Consider the following 18,530-nt stretch of genomic DNA (forward strand, 5'->3'; position numbering starts at 1 on the left):
GTATCTGTTGCTACTTGGGAGGAGAGATTATTAGACCTCTTTTCAGGTTCAAATCGCAATTTCCTGAACACGCAAGCCTGGGAAATCTAAAGCTTGGAAAGGGAGCAGCCCAGAAGGGAAACTAATTTGCTGCAATATTTCTTTATATATTTTTAATATGGAGGAAAAATAGATTGCACTATATTTCTTTCCCACAAATGTATGGGCCCCAGGGCTGTGTTAATTGTTATTGCTGTATTGGCTTTTATGAAATCCACAGGACTCATTCAGCATCTGTGGAAGTAAGGCAACTACACAAGCTCTTCAAACAGCTCACTGACCTCCTACTTAGGGATTTATTTCTCTCCCTCCATCTCCAGCAATTGGCTACCCCTCTACTAGCTCTCTAGGTTAACGAGGCTCAATATAAAAACCACGGGACAAATAAATGCTACAGCTTATCCTGAAAGTAGTCTGAGCTAATGATTACTCTCAGGAACCATGCAAGGGAGAAAAGAAAAGAGCTCAGTACATGCATGCCAATCCCAGGCGATAGTTTTGACTTGGATGACTATTCATTCACCTGTCTGCTACACATCTTTTCCAATGTGATGTCTACTGAGAGAGGCGAATGATGGTGGTTGCTGCAGCAAAGTAGGCAAAATCCAAATTACTCCCATCAACTCAGACAGCACAGAAGGGGGGCCACTCCGCCATTCAGCCCTGTGCCACGTCTTTGAAGGAACTAATCAATACCTTCCCGTCACCTGCTTTCCCGATACCTTTGCCATGTTTTTTGGTCCCGTTTCAAGTATTTATCCAATCCCTCTCCAAAAGCTACAGCTGATTATGCTTCCACTAACCTTTCAGGAAGTGCATCCCACATCATAGCTACTCGCTACGTAAAGAAATTCTCATCGCCTCTCCAATTCTTTTTGCCAATTATCTTAAATTGGTGACGTCTGGTTAACGATCCTCCTGCCAACGAAACAGTTTCTCCTCAGACGAAATCCCTCAGAAATTTGAACGCCTCTATTAAATCTCTCTTTGACCATATATATTTTCTTGATTCTGTTGACAAATTATCAAAAATATAGCATCGCCAAGACATGGGCAGGAGACAAAACTTTCATATTGCTTTGGAGATCCCCCAGGGTAGAAGAAATGGAAACTGTGCAACTTAATGAAGGCCTTAGGTTTGACCACCACTAGATCATATTGACAATGCTGAAGGGCCAATGTGCCATTTTGTGAGCAAACATCAAACTGTGGTTGGAAAAGCGCCATGATCTATTGATTGACATTAATTGATCATTCCGAATAAACCACTGGATCAAAGTACAACCTCTTCGGTGCCATTCACGTTCAGCACTGCTGACCCTTCAGGATTAACCTGGAGTCTCCAGGAATTAAGGATTGACCTCCTGGAAACTGCTTCTAGGAACTTGGATATGGTAAAACATGAGAGGCAGTGTAGAAATGTGGGTTTTCATCCATTTAGTGGAACAGGGTTTTTTTTTAAAATTAGCTATGAAAGACATTAGAAATGGCGGGGAAACGGCTGTTTGACTGACAGTCTAGATAATCCATTTGGGGGTGACAAAGGCATGGATTTGCACCCAGTCAGGATGACTCAGAAGCCCTTTAAAAATGATGATGATCCACTGTCCCTTCACCCAGATGACCTGTGCCAAGTGAGTTATTCATGTCAGAAAAAAAGATCCATCCCTCTCACTGACCATTCCCTCGCAGGATCTCTAACCGATGAAGCTAGGCCACCTGAAGTCACCCCCCCCCCCCCCCCCCCCCCACTGGAGTCCCGCCTCTCCCCCCCCCCCACCTAAAAGACCATCACGTAGGAGGGCTTTGAGGAGACCACCATCGAGGTGTCACAACTATCACCCCCACCTTCCACCAGAGGTCACCTGAGGAAGGAGCAGTGCTCCGAAAGCACGTGTTTGAAACAAACCTGTTGGACTTTAACCTGGTGTTGGAAGACATCTTACTGTACCTGCCACCAGAAAAGAGACACGTACCTCGGTGAGCGACATTCGTGGACAGGCTTTTGGTGAACAATCTGATGAGCATCACACAGTTCCTGATCCACATCAGATGAAGACAGCAAAGTCCAGGGGAGGCAGCAGTTGGGGGGGGGGGGGGGTGGTAGTATGACTAGAGGTACTACGGTACCTGAGAGTGTGAGCTGCTATTGGTGGAGAAGGCTCGCTGTCCATTGGCCCTTGTCTTCCCATTGGTTGAGATGAAGGTAGCTCCGCCCACGAGGCAGAGTATAAGAACCCGTGTTTCCCAGCAGCCATCGTTCTTTCTGTACTCAAGCTGCTGGGCACACTTCCTGTAGATTAAAGCCTTCGATTCGGACTACTCCTTCGTTTCTGTGCTTATTGATTGCGCATCAGGAGGGTGCTGTGTTCCAGGACACAGCTGGGTCCCAGTGAAATGCCGAGCCTCTGGACAGGTTCTCCCAGAGCTGCTGCAAGTGATAGGCCAGAGCTGTCACATTCAGAACGCACTCCCCCCCTACCTCCCTCCTCCCCCTCCCAGAGCTGTCACATTCAGAACACACTGCCCCCCTACCCACCCCCTCCCCCTCCCAGAGCTGTCACATTCAGAACACACTGCCCCCCTACCCACCCCCTCCCCCTCACAGAGCTGTCACATTCAGAACACACTCCCCTCCCCACCCCCTCCCCCTCCCAGAGCTGTCACATTCAGAACGCACTCCCCTCCCCACCCCCTCCCCCTCCCAGAGCTGTCACATTCAGAACACACTGCCCCCTCCCCACCCCCTCCCCCTCACAGAGCTGTCACATTCAGAACACACTGCCCCCTACCCACCCCCTCCCCCTCCCAGAGCTGCCACATTCAGAACACACTGCCCCCTACCCACCCCCTCACAGAGCTGTCACATTCAGAACGCACTCCGCTCCCCACCCCCTCCCCCTCCCAGAGCTGCCACATTCAGAACACACTGCCCCCTACCCACCCCCTCACAGAGCTGTCACATTCAGAACACACTGCCCCCCTACCCACCCCCTCCCAGAGCTGTCACATTCAGAAAGCACTGCCCCCTACCCACCCCCCACCCCCTCACAGAGCTGTCACATTCAGAACACACTGCCCCCTACCCACCCCCTCCCAGAGCTGCCACATTCAGAACACACTGCCCCCTACCCACCCCCTCCCCCTCCCAGAGCTGTCACATTCAGAACACACTCCCCCCTACCCACCCCCTCCCCCTCCCAGAGCTGTCACATTCAGAACACACTGCCCCCTACCCACCCCCTCCCCCTCCCAGAGCTGTCACATTCAGAACACACTCCCCCCTACCCACCCCCTCCCCCTCCCAGAGCTGTCACATTCAGAACACACTCCCCCCCTACCCACCCCCTCCCCCTCCCAGAGCTGTCACATTCAGAACACACTGCCCCCCTACCCACCCCCTCCCCCTCCCAGAGCTGTCACATTCAGAACGCACTCCTCCCCCCCCCCCCAAACTACACCAGCCCAGCCCACCGGAAAAGGCTACTCCAACATGAACCATGGCGGATGAGACAGAGAAAAACATCCCACCCCTCCCAAAGGGGGGCACAGTTCAGTCCAGAACAGGTCCAGCATGTTATGAGCATAACCAAATTTGCAACAACCACCAAAGCAAAACACCAAACAGGCAGGAATATGCCAGCCGCACCCCCCCCCCCCCCCCCCCCCCCCCCCCCCCCGCCAGCCCCAGTATCAGAGCGACATTGGCGGGAAGGTGCTGAGAAGTGACTCAAACGACCGGAAAGGGGTATGACCCCAACACGGGCCCAGCGGAAGAAGGGGAGAGAACACCCCACCCCTCACCATTTAATCGGTGAACCCAGATCTGGGTCGGGTGCAACTTGGTGGTTAAATGGTGCCGATGTGTTGGGAAACCACTGCCAGGAATGTTGTGAGCATTTGGGTCATGTGATGAAGTCCCCAAGGATATGCCAATCAGAGGTCACAACCCAAATGTAGAATAATGAATTCAAATGTATCATATGGGATACTTCCTCTTCTTTGGGCTCAAGAATTGACTAACTAATTGGATTTGTTTCTGTGCCACTTGGCTGGTAGGAAATAAGCATGTCTCATACATTGGTAGCCACCTCTCTCAAAAGCCATTACTGAGGAGGGAGTTTATAATCATAGAATCTACAGTGCAGAGGAGGCCATTCGGCCCATCGAGTCTGCACCACCCCCCGGAAAGAGCACCCCACTCAAGCCCACACTTCCACCCCATCCCCGCAACCCAGTAACCCCACCCAACCTATCTTTTTGGACACTGAGGGCAATTTAGCATGTCCAATCCACCTAACCTGCACTTCTTTGGACTGTGGGAAGAAACCGGAGCACCCGGAGGAAACCCACGCACACACGGGGAGGATGTGCAGACTCCGCACAGACAGTGACCCAAGCCGGGAATCGAACCTGGGACACTGGAGCTGTGAAGCAACTGTGCTAACCACTGCGCTACCGTGCTGCCTCAATATTATTGCAGATTAAGTGTCACTTGAAAGCACTGCTGATGACACATTTCTTCACTTTGCTGATGAGTGAGAGAAGACTGATATGGTGGTAATTGGACAGATTGGATTTGTCCCGCCTTTTATCGGTTGGATATACCTGGGCAATTTTCAATTTTGTTGGGTAGTGTTATACCGTCAATTCACTGTGAGACCGTGAGAATGAGTGAACATTAGACTTTATTATCCATGAACTCGCCTGCCAGTATCTGCTGTACAAATGAGTGCCACCCACAGGTGGCTGGTCTATATATCGCCCTGGGGAGGGCGGAGCCAGAGGCGGAGCCCACTGGGGTTCCAGTACAGTACCTGGAAGTAAACCGTATCATCACTTCCAGGTCATAGGTCAAAGCACTATACAGACAGTTCATACTTAGGTAAATACATTCACCACAGGTAGATACCAGTGTTGTAACTGTATGAAGAGAGCGAGGCTCAAGGTGTGAATGGTTTTGAAGCACAATCTTACCCAGTAGCAAGAAAGAGGTTTCGTGTTGTTGCAGGTCAATCATCTCAGCTCCAAGACGTAACTGCAGGAGTTCCTCAGGATAGTGTCCTCGGCCCAAATATCTTCAGCTACTTCATCAATGACCTTCCATCATAAGGTCAGAAGTGGGAATGCTCAGGGCAGCACGGTGGCGCAGTGGTTAGCACTGCTACCTCACAGCGCCGAGGTCCCAGGTTCGATCCCGGCTCTGGGTCACTGTCCGTGTGGAGTTTGCACATTCTCCCTGTGTTTGCGTGGGTTTCGCCACCACCACCCAAAGATATGCAGGGTAGGTGAATTGGCCACACTAAATTGCCCCTTAATTGGAAAAAATGAATTGGGTGCTCAAAATTTATTTTTAAAAAAGAAGCGGGAATGCGCGCTGATATTTTCACAATATTCAGCACCATTCGCGACTCCTCAGATACTGAAGCAGTCCATGTCCAAATGCAGCAAGACCTGGACAATATCCAGGCTTGGGCTGACAAGTGGAAATTAATTTTAATGCCAAACAAGTGCCAAGTAATTACCATCAGAAGATACTAGCCATTGCCCCATGGCATTTAATGACATTACTATTGCTGAATCCCCAACTATCAATATCCCAAGGATTACCATTGACCAGAAACTGAACTGGGTTAGCTATATAAATACTGTGGCTAATATTGCAAGTCAGAGACTAGGAATCCTGCAGCACATAACTCACCTCCTGACTCCCCAGTGCCTGCCCACCATCTATAAGGTACAAGTCAGGTGTGCGATGGAATACTCCCAATGGCCTGAATGAGTGCAGCTCCAACAACGCTCAAGACATTTGACACCATCTGGGACAAAGCAGCCCGCTTGATTGGCACCACATCCACAAACATTCAATCCCTCCACCACTGACAAAAGGTGGCAGCCGTGTGTACCATCTAAAAGATGCATTGCAGGAACTCACCAAAGCTTCTTATACAGCACCTTCCAAACCCACAACGTAAACCTCATTTACATAGAATTTACAGTGCAGAAGGAGGCCATTCGGACCATTGAGTCTGCACCAGCTCTTGGACCCCACCCACCCTATCTCCATAACCCAGTAACCCACTCAACCAACACTAAGGGCAATTTAGCATGGCCAGTCCACCTAGCCTGCACACCTTTGGACTGTGGCAGGAAACCGGAGCACCCGGAGGAAACCCACGCACACACGGGGAGAACGTGCAGACTCCACACAGACAGTGACCCAGCCGGGAATCGAACCTGGGACCCTGGAGCTGTGAAGCAATTGTGCTAACCACTATGCTACTGTGCTGTCCATTTAGAAGGATAAGGGCAGCAGATACCTGGGAACCACACCATCTGGAGGTTCCTTCACTGTCTTGGGCCCTGTACTGGAACTACACCACAGTGATGTAGCGGTTCAATAAGGCAGCTTGCAACTACCTTTTCTATAGCAAATAGGGATGGGCAATAAATGCTGGCCAAGCCAACGATGCCCACATGCCATGAAAGAATTTTTAAAATATTACATCGGGGATGTTGTTGGGATCCACACTCTTTTCTGTCTCGGGTGTTCCAGCCATTTCTTCATATAATGTGGAGTGAATGGAATTGGCTGATGCTGGGGACCGCGGGAAGAAGCTAAGATGATACAAGAGCACAGTGCTCTACACAGACAGTAGAAATGCAGGGACTGAAAAACACAAAGTGAGGGATAACTATAGCAAGCATAAGGTGAGGGAAAACTGCAAAATGGTGGAGATCTGGCAAAAAAAAAGGAACAAGGAGTCTCTCAGTCAGCACATGTAACGGGGAGAGCTGAGTGATGAATTTTGGGTGAGTATCACAACGATCTGTCTTTTTCCTAGCTCCCTTGCATTTTTAATTGGGTGGTTTTCTCTTGGGTCTTTTCATCGCCTCTCCATTAGTTGGACATTCCTGTGCCCGTTTTGTATCTTGACATCATCATAGGGCTGGTTTTCTATGAGCTAATGGCTTTCTATTGAGCGGTCGCCAGATCATTAAACTCTTGATCTCCCTTTCTGCAATTGGTGTACCTTTGATTTTCTCCCTCTACTCCTCCCCTCCTTTTATTCCCTTGCTATCTTTTTACAACCGTAAAAAGCTGTACAATTAGTTTCACTCCCCCACTCTCCCTCATCGTCCTGCAAATGTTTCATTTTCAAGTATTCCACCAGCTTCCTTTGAAAGCTATTATCGAATCTGCTTGCACGATCCTGTCAAGCAGTTCATCCCAGATCATAACAACTCACTAGGCTGATAGATAGCTTGTTTTCTCATTATACATTCTTTAAGCCGTCATACTTTGCTGGCGAGATCTTTTGACTGCAGCACTCGATTGCCTTGCAGTCGAATGAACTGAGCTCTACAACAAATAACGCAGTAATTACGCAAATATTGTGGTTTGACATATCATTCAGCTGGAGAACAAACACTCTGATGATCGAGCCTGTCTTGTAGCTCTTACTGAATGAGGGGAGCTCCTGTATCTGATTGGAAGCGCTACAGATTGCCCCCGACTTGATTAATTCTTTGCATCGTGACGCTCCCTCACACCGCACTCTCCTTATTGTGGAAGTGCTATTTTGCCACCATTGGCAGAAAAGTGGAATTGCAGTGTGACCAGTTTACATTATGAAAGGTGAACACAGGAATTTACGATGGAAATGTGACAGCGAGGGTGACCTGGGGGCGGAATGACATCTCAGGGCCCTGGTTCAATTATCATCACCCTCTAATGATACTTCACTTGAAGACTGCACCCACGCTTCACTTAGGAAGGCCAACCTGGACTTTTGCCACCCTCCATCCCTCAGCACCAATAATAATAATAATAATGATCTTTATTGTCACAAGTAGGCTTACATTAACACTGCAATGAAGTTACTGTGAAAAGCCCCTAGTTGCCACATTCCGGCGCCTATTCAGGTACACAGAGGGAGAATTCAGAATGTCCAAATTACCTAACAGCACGTTTTTCGGGACTTGTGGGAGGAAACCGGAGCCCCCAGAGGAAACACACGCAGACACGGGGAGAGCGTGCAGACTCCGCACAGACAGTAACCCAAGTCGGGAATCGAACCTGGGAACCTGGCAGTGCGAAGCAACAGTGTTAACCACTGTGCTACCGTGCCGCCCAGCTGGCTGAGCATGCCAATCGCTTCCCATGATTCCCGGGTCCAGGCCTCAATACCAATGGGCCAATGCACTGCTGGATGTCAAATGTTAAGTTTCTTCAGCTTTATTGTTCATGGAGCAGGTGAGAATGTGCATGTCACATTTTCTGACCAAGTTCAACATGAAACAGCAAGTTTACATAAGTGTAACATGGAATAGTAATAGGGAACTACTATTGAAAACTCCATTATGACTCTTATCTATATTAACGAGGGGCCTAGCAACTGTTTCTGAACCTTACCCAAAAATAGGGCAGGTGTTGGGAGTGCTCCTCGCAGTTTTTTTTTGACACCTGATTCTGTGCCATATTTTCCCTTCCCTTTCTTACTGGCTTGGCTCGGAGTGAGGGTAAAGCTGATATCCCTCACTCTCTGCCTTCTCACATGCTCCCTAATTTTTACTCTACACACACACACACACCAGTACCAGCCTCCCCGGACAGGCGTCGGAATGTGGCAACTAGGAGCTTTTCACAGTAACTTCATTGAAGCCTACTCGTGACAATAAAGCGATTTTCATTTTTCACACACACACACATAGAACATAGAACATAGAACAGTACAGCACAGAACAGGCCCTTCGGCCCTCGATGTTGTGCCGAGCAACGATCACCTACTTAAACCCACGTAACCTGTATACCCGTAACCCAACAATCCCCCCATTAACCTTACACTACGGGCAATTTAGCATGGCCAATCCACCTAACCATATTGTGTAATGTTGAATTGGTCAGTTGACAGAAGTAGTTCTTATATAAATCAAACGTATATATAATCAATACTGCAATATCTTTGGTCAGCATGAGTTTGATTCCTTTTCACATCTGCACTCATAATGTTGTGATATCTACCGGTGTTACAGTAAGCTTTGTACGCATCTAGCCTAACGATAACATGTAGTGGGCATGCAACAGCAGACAATGTGATCCTTGGGTTTTAGAATCTTGTGAATCATGGACCTTCGAAGTTAAAGGCAAAATGAAGCTGATCACCATCCCCTAACCACAATTCAACGTCATAAATTGTCAGCATCTTCTATCGGTGCATTCAAAGTAAATGCCCCTGCCCTTGAAGAAACTTCCCAAGAGTTGGAATGACCAAAAGGTTTGGGACCAAAATGTCCCACTCACGGTGCTGTTGGGGTGGTCAATTACGGAGGTATAAGGTGGCATGAGCAACATTTATTTTGATTTGAAGTAATAACAGACCTTGCTGGAACTCCCAGCATCTGTGAAAAGGAAACAGGATTAACGTTTCAGGTTGGTGACCTATCATCATTTTGATCGTTAGTTGGAACAAGGGAGGATAATAAAACCAAAGCCGTTAAAGTTGTATTGACCAGAATTGCAGGTGTTCCAGGATTAGGTTGAATTCAAGATTTTCCTTCAACATTTTATGGTTGGAATTGGAGAATGACATTGGCGGATCCATACATCTGAACATGTTTTTAAAGTCACGGATCCAATAGACTAGGAACAGCTATAAGAATGGCTCGTTTAAGCCTTAATGGCAATGCAGTGGATCTCGCGATGGTGTGAGGAGAGCTTTTGACAATATCGCATTAATGGTCGAGTCAGTCTTTCGAGTCAGTCTTTCTGGTGTTTTGGACCTGTTGCAGAGCAGAGAGCAAGATGGCAGGGCCTCTGACCTTCTCAGACTCCTCCTGGGCTTAGCTGCCTTTTATGCAATCTTAACAGCAAGTTGTCACTGTTATGCTACGATATTGTAATATATATATTACACTTTTTGTCTAGCAGAGTTGTTGAAATATAGACGTAGTCTTCCAGTGATGATAAAGTAATTTAATGAGTAATATAAAATAATCTTGTGAGTTCTTTTTACTTAATACTGAACTAGCAAAACAAACAGATAACTGTAGATTAAACTATTAAATAAGATAATGCTATATACTGATAACTAATAACTTATTCTCTCTATATGTCTCCCTTCTGTTCTCTCTGCATTCCTGACACACTCTCCTCTAGGAAAGAGCGGGAAAACGTTTATATAAGGCCTGATAGTGTGGCCATCTAGTGTTCAAACTGTCTGTACTTGCTTAACATAGTCTGATCATGTATTATGACATACTAGAGTCACTAAAGAACTATAGCTTAATGCTGGGAAAACTAAGATACTTCCTCTTCCCTGTTAGAAACTAAGAGGGTTGGAAAATCACCTCAGGCAGTGAAGCAAACAGGTGACATCAAATCAGTTACCCATTTTACACAGCAACTGATGCTTGTTTGTTGCACTGCAGAGGAACAAAAATCAGACGTTGTGTTTAAATGGGTGGGAAATCCAATATCGGACGGTTTACCTCACTACCAGAGACAAATTTCTATCCCACATTTTCTGCTACTGAGCAGGGCATAGGGAATATAAGAACACAGAGTTCCTTCATTGTATCTGTGTCAAAATCCTCAAACTCCCTCGTTATTAGCACTTTGGGTGTACCAACACCACATGAACAGCAGTGTGTACAGAAGGCAATGCAGCACCACCTTAACAAGAGCAACTAGGGGATGGCCTAGCCAGCGATGCCCACATCCCATGAATGAATAAATTACAAAAAACAGCAAAAGGCCATTCAGCCCCTCAAATTTGCTATATTATTCAATTGGACGATGGTTGATTTGTACCTTTTCATTTACCAATCTTTGCACTTTATCCTTTTATACCCCAATCAAATAAAAGAATCTCAGCCATAATTCTCTGACCATTTGTTGGCGGTGGGATCCTCGGGTCCTGCCGGCAGCACATTCCCTCCCATGTGTTTCCTGGTGGCGTGGGATGGCTCCAATGGGGATTCACATTGATAGTGACGGGAGCAGGGAATTTTGTCGCAAGTGAACGGTGCGCCGTCGATAAACACGCAACTGGGAGGACAGAGAAACCTGCCCCTTGTAACTTCAGTTTTGCAAGCTCCAATTGTCCCAGAATCTGCAATCCTTTCGGGGAGACAATTCCAGATTTCCACTGCCCTTTGACCGTAAGGCATGAAGGGGAATCTATTTGCATTTCCTTCTTCCTTCTCTGTACGATTCCAAGTATTCTACATATTCCACAAGTGGAAATAGCTTCTCCATGTCTGTCCAATTAAACACCTTCATTTGTTTAACACTATATCCATTAGACCACCCATCAGCTTTTGTTTTTCCAGAGGAGAGAGTCCCAGCCCGACATCAGACTCTCCTGATCATTAGAATAACTCACTGTCTGTATTATTCTGCAATTTGTTTTGTCATCTTCTGCAGTGTCTCTACATACATTTTATAAAGTGTAGACTAGAACTGTACATGATACAGTGTGATCTGACCGAGGTTGTATAAGGTTTTCCGACCAAAATGCACTTATCTATATTGAAATATATTTGCCATTTCTCCTGTGCCTCCATTTCAGTTTTTCCTAAATCCTTGGCATCAGGTCCAATGATATAATTATTGAATAACTACAGAAAGTGCTGAAAATACTCAACAAGTTATGGCAGTATCTGTGAGGAGAGAAACCGAGTTAATGTTTAAGGACTGTGACCTTTGATCAAATCTAGCTGTAACTCTCGCTTATCGATTGGATGACCAACCCTTTCTGAAATGTTTGCTTCCTGGTTTGCCCTTTATTTGCTCCTTGTTGCCCTCTTCCAATGACTTTTTCGAATTGATCATTGGGCAGGGAGCACAAGAGACAACCCACGAGGTTTTGTTTGCTTTGCACCACCACACAGGACTAATTTCTGACCTGGTATTACACGGATTCTCTCACTGTTGTCCCTGACAGCCATCCAGCAAATTGGCAAATTATTCAGGCCCTTGGGGTGCGATTGAGTGTTTCCTCTCTGGATGGTACAGTGGCGCAGTGGTCAGCACTGTTGCCTCACGGCGCCGAGGACTCGGGTTCGATCCCAGCCCCGGATCACTGTCCGTGTCGGGTTTGCACATTCTCCCCGTGACTGCATGGGTCTCACCCCCACAACCCAAAAGATGTGCAGGGGAGGTGGATTGGCCTCCTAGGCTAAATTGCCCCTTAATTGAAAACAAAAGTTGGTTCCTCTCATTATGACGTTCATTGCACATAAAAACTCGTCTCAATATATCTGGTCGGCGGTGGTATTTTTCAGAGATGTTTAACTGAGGCCGTCTGCTCTCATAAGAGGACAGAAAAGATCTTAGGGCAGTATTTTGAAGATCAGGGATGACCTGGTCAATCTATATTCCTCAACTAACAGCATTAAATCAAAAGATTTGGTCATTATATTGCTGTTTGTGGAACCTTGCTGTGTAGAAATGGACATTACGACAGTAATTACATTTCAAGAGAATTTCATTAGCTGCAAAAACTTTGGGGCATCCCAAGGTTGTGAAAGGGATCATATAAATACAAGTTATTTCTTTTAAATACCAACCTTCTTCCCATCCCCTGCTCCTTGCAGAATGCAGGCTTGTTTTGGAAGACTGGGCATGGGTAGAATAGCTCAGCTGTTTTCGAATGATTATTCAAACCCTACAGCACCAGAGCCAAGGGTGACAGTTCCTATCAAAGTTAGACATACCTCCTCCACAGCGCATGCCAAATTGACGTGCGTTGGCGTGACAGTGCTTGCTTGAGCATGGAGCTACCCGAAATAAAGCAAGCGAGTGAAGGCTGTGCAACCGCAGAGACAAAGGCAGGGCTGCGCATGCATGTCAGACATTTCTGAGATGAGTAAAAACAGATAAAGATGGAAGATGATCTCTCTATTTTCATAAGGGGCATAGATCAGATTTTGTCCCTGCAGCTGTTTCCTGTCTCCTCTTTACTGATGACCAAGGAACAGGTGCTATACATCAACTTCTGCTGAGGGAGTCATACCCTCAGCCAGTATTAACGTTGCCAAGCCTCCAGGATTGTCCTGGAGATTCCAAGAATGGAAGATTACTATTCTGGACTCCACTGTCAGCTACCCAGGGGAAACATCATAGGTGTGTGGAGAAAAATAGTACAGGTTATTTTCATTTCCTTTGGGCACTTTTGTCGGTTAGTTACAAAAATAACTTGAGGTGGAAAATAAAGCTACTTGGATGATTCTTGACTTGAGGTCAATAGATGACCTCTATTGTGATGACCTCTAAGTGAAGAGTTGGATCGTTAACCAACTGAGGTGGATCGTTAACCAATTCAGGTGGGAAAGTGGTGAGATGTGATGATGGATGTGTTGGACAAACAAAGGTGGAGATGGATTGGTTTGAGGTGGGTGGCCATGAGATGAAGTTTTGAGGGAATCTATCCATCGAAGTCAGTAACCTTGAGCAGAGTGGGCGCAGCCTGGTATCTTCAGAAGATTAAAAATCAGTTTTACCCTCTGCGATTTTCATCTTCTTTGAACACTTTGCTTCTCAGTTTTCAAAATACTGGTGACAGAAAAGGCTGCTTGACAGGTTACGGTAATTGGAGGTGGGAGGCGGTGTGACAAAACCTGCAGTAGTATGTCCAACACGAGTTGGCCATGCCAATTAATATCCTGGTACAAAGGGAAGTCCAGCAGGGACCACTCTACCAATGTAGACAGGACATCCTAGTCAATTCTCTCCTCCCTCGCTGAGGGACCACTGACTCCAACTGCCACACCTCCATCGCTTCCCTAAGTGAAAAGAACAGATAGGAACGGACTAACTTCGCTGGTTTCTGCATGTCCTGGTGTAAATCTAAGGACCAACATACGGCGCTGGAATCTTGAGCCGCGCTCGCCGCAAGATTGCCATGGCTGGGACATGGACCGTGTAGAGGTCCATTAACCTCGGGCGCATTAATGTTCCGGTCGTAGGGCGGGCGCGGCCAAAGAATCCCGTTCATGGAGCCCCATTTCAAAACAACAATCAAGTGAGCATACCAATCGCAAAGTCAGACTGGATAATATAAAATGTTCACTAATAAATCCAATAGAGAATGCAGGAGAAACCAGAGCACATGGAGGAAAACCGCGCAGACACGGTGAGAACGTGAAAACTTCGCACAGACAGCGACCCAAGCCGGGAATCGAACCTGGGGCACTGGGGTTGTGAAGCAACAGTGCTAACCACTGTGCTGCCGTGCGTTAGGTGAAAAGTAGTGTGAGGAGGTTCATGTGGAGCATAAATACCAGTATAAACAAGATGTGTTGAATGGCCTATTTCCGTGCTGAACATTTATGTAAATCTAGGTAGCTAGAAGAGGAGAGTCAACAAAATTCAACGAACTGAGAAGTTTCACTGAGCACAATTCTACAACCTGTCAATTTTAATAAACCCAAGTTACCATTTTGCTCTCTGTATTGTCCTTGCAATCTTCAATGTTTCCAAAGGGCTTGGATATACATTACTTGCATCGTTTGCAAAATATACTGAGAACATATTCTTCTCCAGGCTCGCTGGCTTCATTCATTGCTCTGAATTCATTAACCCCTTTCTGCGTGGGGTTGCTGCATTTGACAATACAGCTTGGTTTTTGTGCCCATTCATCGTGTTTTCATACTTAAAAAACACTGACATTTCCTTAATGCTCAGGATTTACAATCAGGACTGGTTAACAAACGGTGGTGTGTCAAGCTGAACAAAAGGGACAAACTCTTCCTTTTAGACCAGTTAGTGAATGACGTCGAGGTCTCTGCTCGGGCACTAGTGTAAGGCCTCACAACGTTTGAATATCAGCCAACTGGGTAATCATGACGAGACTTATTAAAACTACAATGACAACTTAGATAGAAACAGAAACACCAGTCAGCAGGCAGTTGCAGAAAAGCTGACCATTTTTTCATTGAAAATTGGCCTTCTTTGGTTGGGTTTGGCACAATCTCCGAAAGTAAGTTTGGGTTCATTTGTGTCTATTGTAACAAAATCTGATACTTATCTAAAGTTGAGTCACAGTTCGGGAACTACAATTCCCATTGATGTGTTGGGCAGGCTGGGTCGACGTGGACTCCACTTGATGCAGTGTAGCGAGAGACAGACCTCCAACGATTGATAAGTTGCAACACGATTTTATTTAACGTCTTAACTATTATACATGTTCAACTGTGGGTTGACACTATGCTGACTTGATGCTGACTTGACTAGTACTAGCCTGACCAGACTTACTAGCTACCGCATGGTGTTTGCACTGACTGGCTCACGAGCTCTGACTGTCTCAGAGGCTGGATCCCGAGAGAACGTGAAACCTGGTGCCCTCTGGCTTTATAGTGGTTGTGTTCTGTCTGGTGATTGGTTGGTGTGTTCTGTGTGCTTACTGGTCATCCTGTGTGTCAATCACTTCCTGTCTGCACTCCATTATATACATAGATATATATTATGACACCCATCAGGCCTCGAGACGCCTGCACATGTGTCGGCTGGGAAAAGTCATACATGTGCAGTTCATTTTTTGTTTTGCTTCTTCAGGCTGGGAAGCAGGCTTGCACATCTGCACAGGGGAAAAAGGAAGCAAAGAAGTGAAAAGGCGTGAAACTGCAGGTTGGGTGACCTGAACTGGAATGCCATTAGAAGGAAGGTGTCCCAAAGAGCAGGATACAGGGAGAGGGACAGGGAGAAGTCCCAGAGGAAAGTCCCAGGCAGGGACAAAGGCAGTAATCAGAAACAGATCCCAGAAAACAGTCCCAGGTTTGGGACAAGATCAGGGATCAGCAACACACCCTGTTCAGTAAAGTCGAGAGAATAAAGGAGCAAAGAAATAGGCTCTGAGTTAAAGAGAGGGATGCGGGGAGCAAACTTGAAGCAAAGTGGGGTCGAAGGAACCCCAGAAGATCTGAGAGGGCAGCAGATGGTTGGTGACTTTGTGCTGTTATTCGCAGGGGAAAAGGTAAACATCTAGCTATGACTGACAGCTCCTCGCCATGTCAAAAGAAGTTAAGTGCTTTCTGCTGAGAAAAAGAGAAAGTGAAAGCACACATCTCCTAAATATTTGTAACATTGTGGTTAGCTTCACAGTAAGGAACTTGAGGTGCATTCAAGCATGAAAGGAAATGAAAATAAACACTCTAGATACCTGGCTGTCTGGAAGCTATTATCCTGTCAATTACAGTCTACTAAAAGCTATTTATCTTTGAAAGTGAACAGAAGCCTCGCAGATCAAAGGATCTGAAGGGGGTTAAAGCCTTGTGATGTGTTTTTGGCTTTCTATGAAGTAACAGCTGCTACTTTCAACACTTCTGTCTGAGGCAGCAGGTGTAAGGGGCGGGTAAGTGAAAAAGCAGAATTTGTTTTTACTGTTTCTGATTGGGCTGCTCTTTAGCTTGCAGGCAGGGCTGACTGGTATGGGTGAGGGGAGGGCATCTCTGATATGGGGGTTTCTGATGGGGGGGTCTCTGAGATGAGGGTCTCTGATATAGGGGTCTCTGATATAGAGGTCTCAGATGGGGGGGGGGATTCTGGTGGTGGTGTGATTCATATGGAGGTCTCTGATATGGAGGTCTCTGATTATGGGGTCTCTGATATGGAGTCTCTGATATGGGGTCTCTGATATGGGATCTCTGATGGGGGCCTCTGAAGAGGTGTCTCTGATATTGGGGTCACTGATATTGGGGTCTCTGATATGGGGTCCCTGATGGGGGGCTCTGAAGAGGTATCTCTGATATTGGGGTCTCTGATGTGGGGATCTCTGATGGGGGCCCCTGAAGAGGTATCTCTGATATTGGGGTCTCTGATGTGGGGATCTCTGATGGGGGCCCCTGAAGAGGTGTCTCTGATATTGGGGTCTCTGATATTGGGGTCTCTGATATTGGGGTCTCTGATATGGGGGTCTCTGATGGGGGGCTCTGAAGAGGTATCTCTGATATTGGGATCTCTGATGTGGGGATCTCTGATGGAGGATCAGATGGGGGTCTGTGTTGATGGTCTGATGGTGTTTGGTGAGGGGGTCATGTCACCCTCATGCTTATGTGCTGTTGGAGGGAGGGGGGGGGGTTACTGTAATTCCTGAGATGGTGGGAGGAGGATAATCCTATATGTCAGCAGGAGGCAGCGGCAGGATTTGCATTGCAGCAGAGGGGAAGAATGGACAGCCGCTGGAACTCGGTATGGCGCCGCCCTCTAAAAATTGCAGCCTATCGGAATCCCACGTTCTTCCCACCATAAATCTGCCTATCGGAATCCCACGTTCTTCCCACCATAAATCTGCCTATCGGAATCCCACGTTCTTCCCACCATAAATCTGCGTGGCAAAGGAGAGGGAATGGCTCCTGGGCATCGTCCCCAGTGCCAGCGCAGATCAGGAACGATTTTACACCAGTGGGAGAACTTAGTTCCCCAAACGGCGAACCCTGCCCTGAGTATTTTTTTGGTTGATTGCCCCCACTGTGCTTTTTGAATGAGAGGTTAAACGGAAGCCCCATCGGCCTTCTCAGGCAACCACATTCCCTCCATTACAACAGTGACTACACTTCAATAATACTTAAATGGCTGTAAAGTGCTTTGGACTGTCTTGAGGGCGTAAATGGTGTGATATAGATGCAAGTTTCTTTTTCTTTTTAATACCAACTGGAGATATGGTTTTAAATAGTTTGCGCATTTTTGGCTTCTGTCACATTTAATGTCCAGCGACTGCTGTCAGGGAAGTGAAGCAGCCAATTTGCACTTTAACTGAGAAAGGCATAAAATCTTTCACAGTCAATCGATAACAAAGCTTTCATATTGATTAACATATCATTTGGAGCTCGGATCGCCACATTTAAGCAGCAGATTCACCAAACCCAAAGTAAGATTTGGACAGTCTTCGAGGATGTTTGAAGCAGAGAGAAATTCCATTAGTTAAGCAGACACTCAACGGCAGAGGGATTGGATTCATGTTCCTGCTAAATCACCAGGGAGGGGATGCATAACTCTCCCACACTCAGTAAAGCACTCAGAATTGTCGAAGCATTTTCAGCCGGAACATGTGATTAAAGAGGATTGCATGCGTAACCATCACACCGCCCGCCAGGGTACACTCTGCCACTCTCCTTCAAAATAGTGCCAGCAGGTTTTATTTCAAGTCCACCTTAGAAAGGCAGACGGGGCCCTGGTTTCCTGTCTCAGCTGCAAGCACTGCGGCGCTCCCTCAGTACTGAAGTACCGGTCTAAATTATTGTGTCCGAGGGCTTTATTCCCTGCTCCCCCCATCCGCGTGTTTCTCCACGGCGTGACGTTCACTGGTGGTGGGATTCTCTACTTGTCAATGGGATTTCCCATTGAACCCACCCCACGCCACCTGGAATCCCACGGGCAGGGCTGTACTGCCAGCGGGAACAGAAAATCCCAAAGGCCAGATAATTCCGAGCCAAGTCTTTGGAAAGGGATTGTGAGCCCACAACCTTCTGGCTCAGAGGCGGGAATGCTA

Source organism: Scyliorhinus canicula, chromosome 5 (assembly GCF_902713615.1).
Source record: "Scyliorhinus canicula chromosome 5, sScyCan1.1, whole genome shotgun sequence".
NCBI classification, from domain to species: domain Eukaryota; kingdom Metazoa; phylum Chordata; class Chondrichthyes; order Carcharhiniformes; family Scyliorhinidae; genus Scyliorhinus; species Scyliorhinus canicula.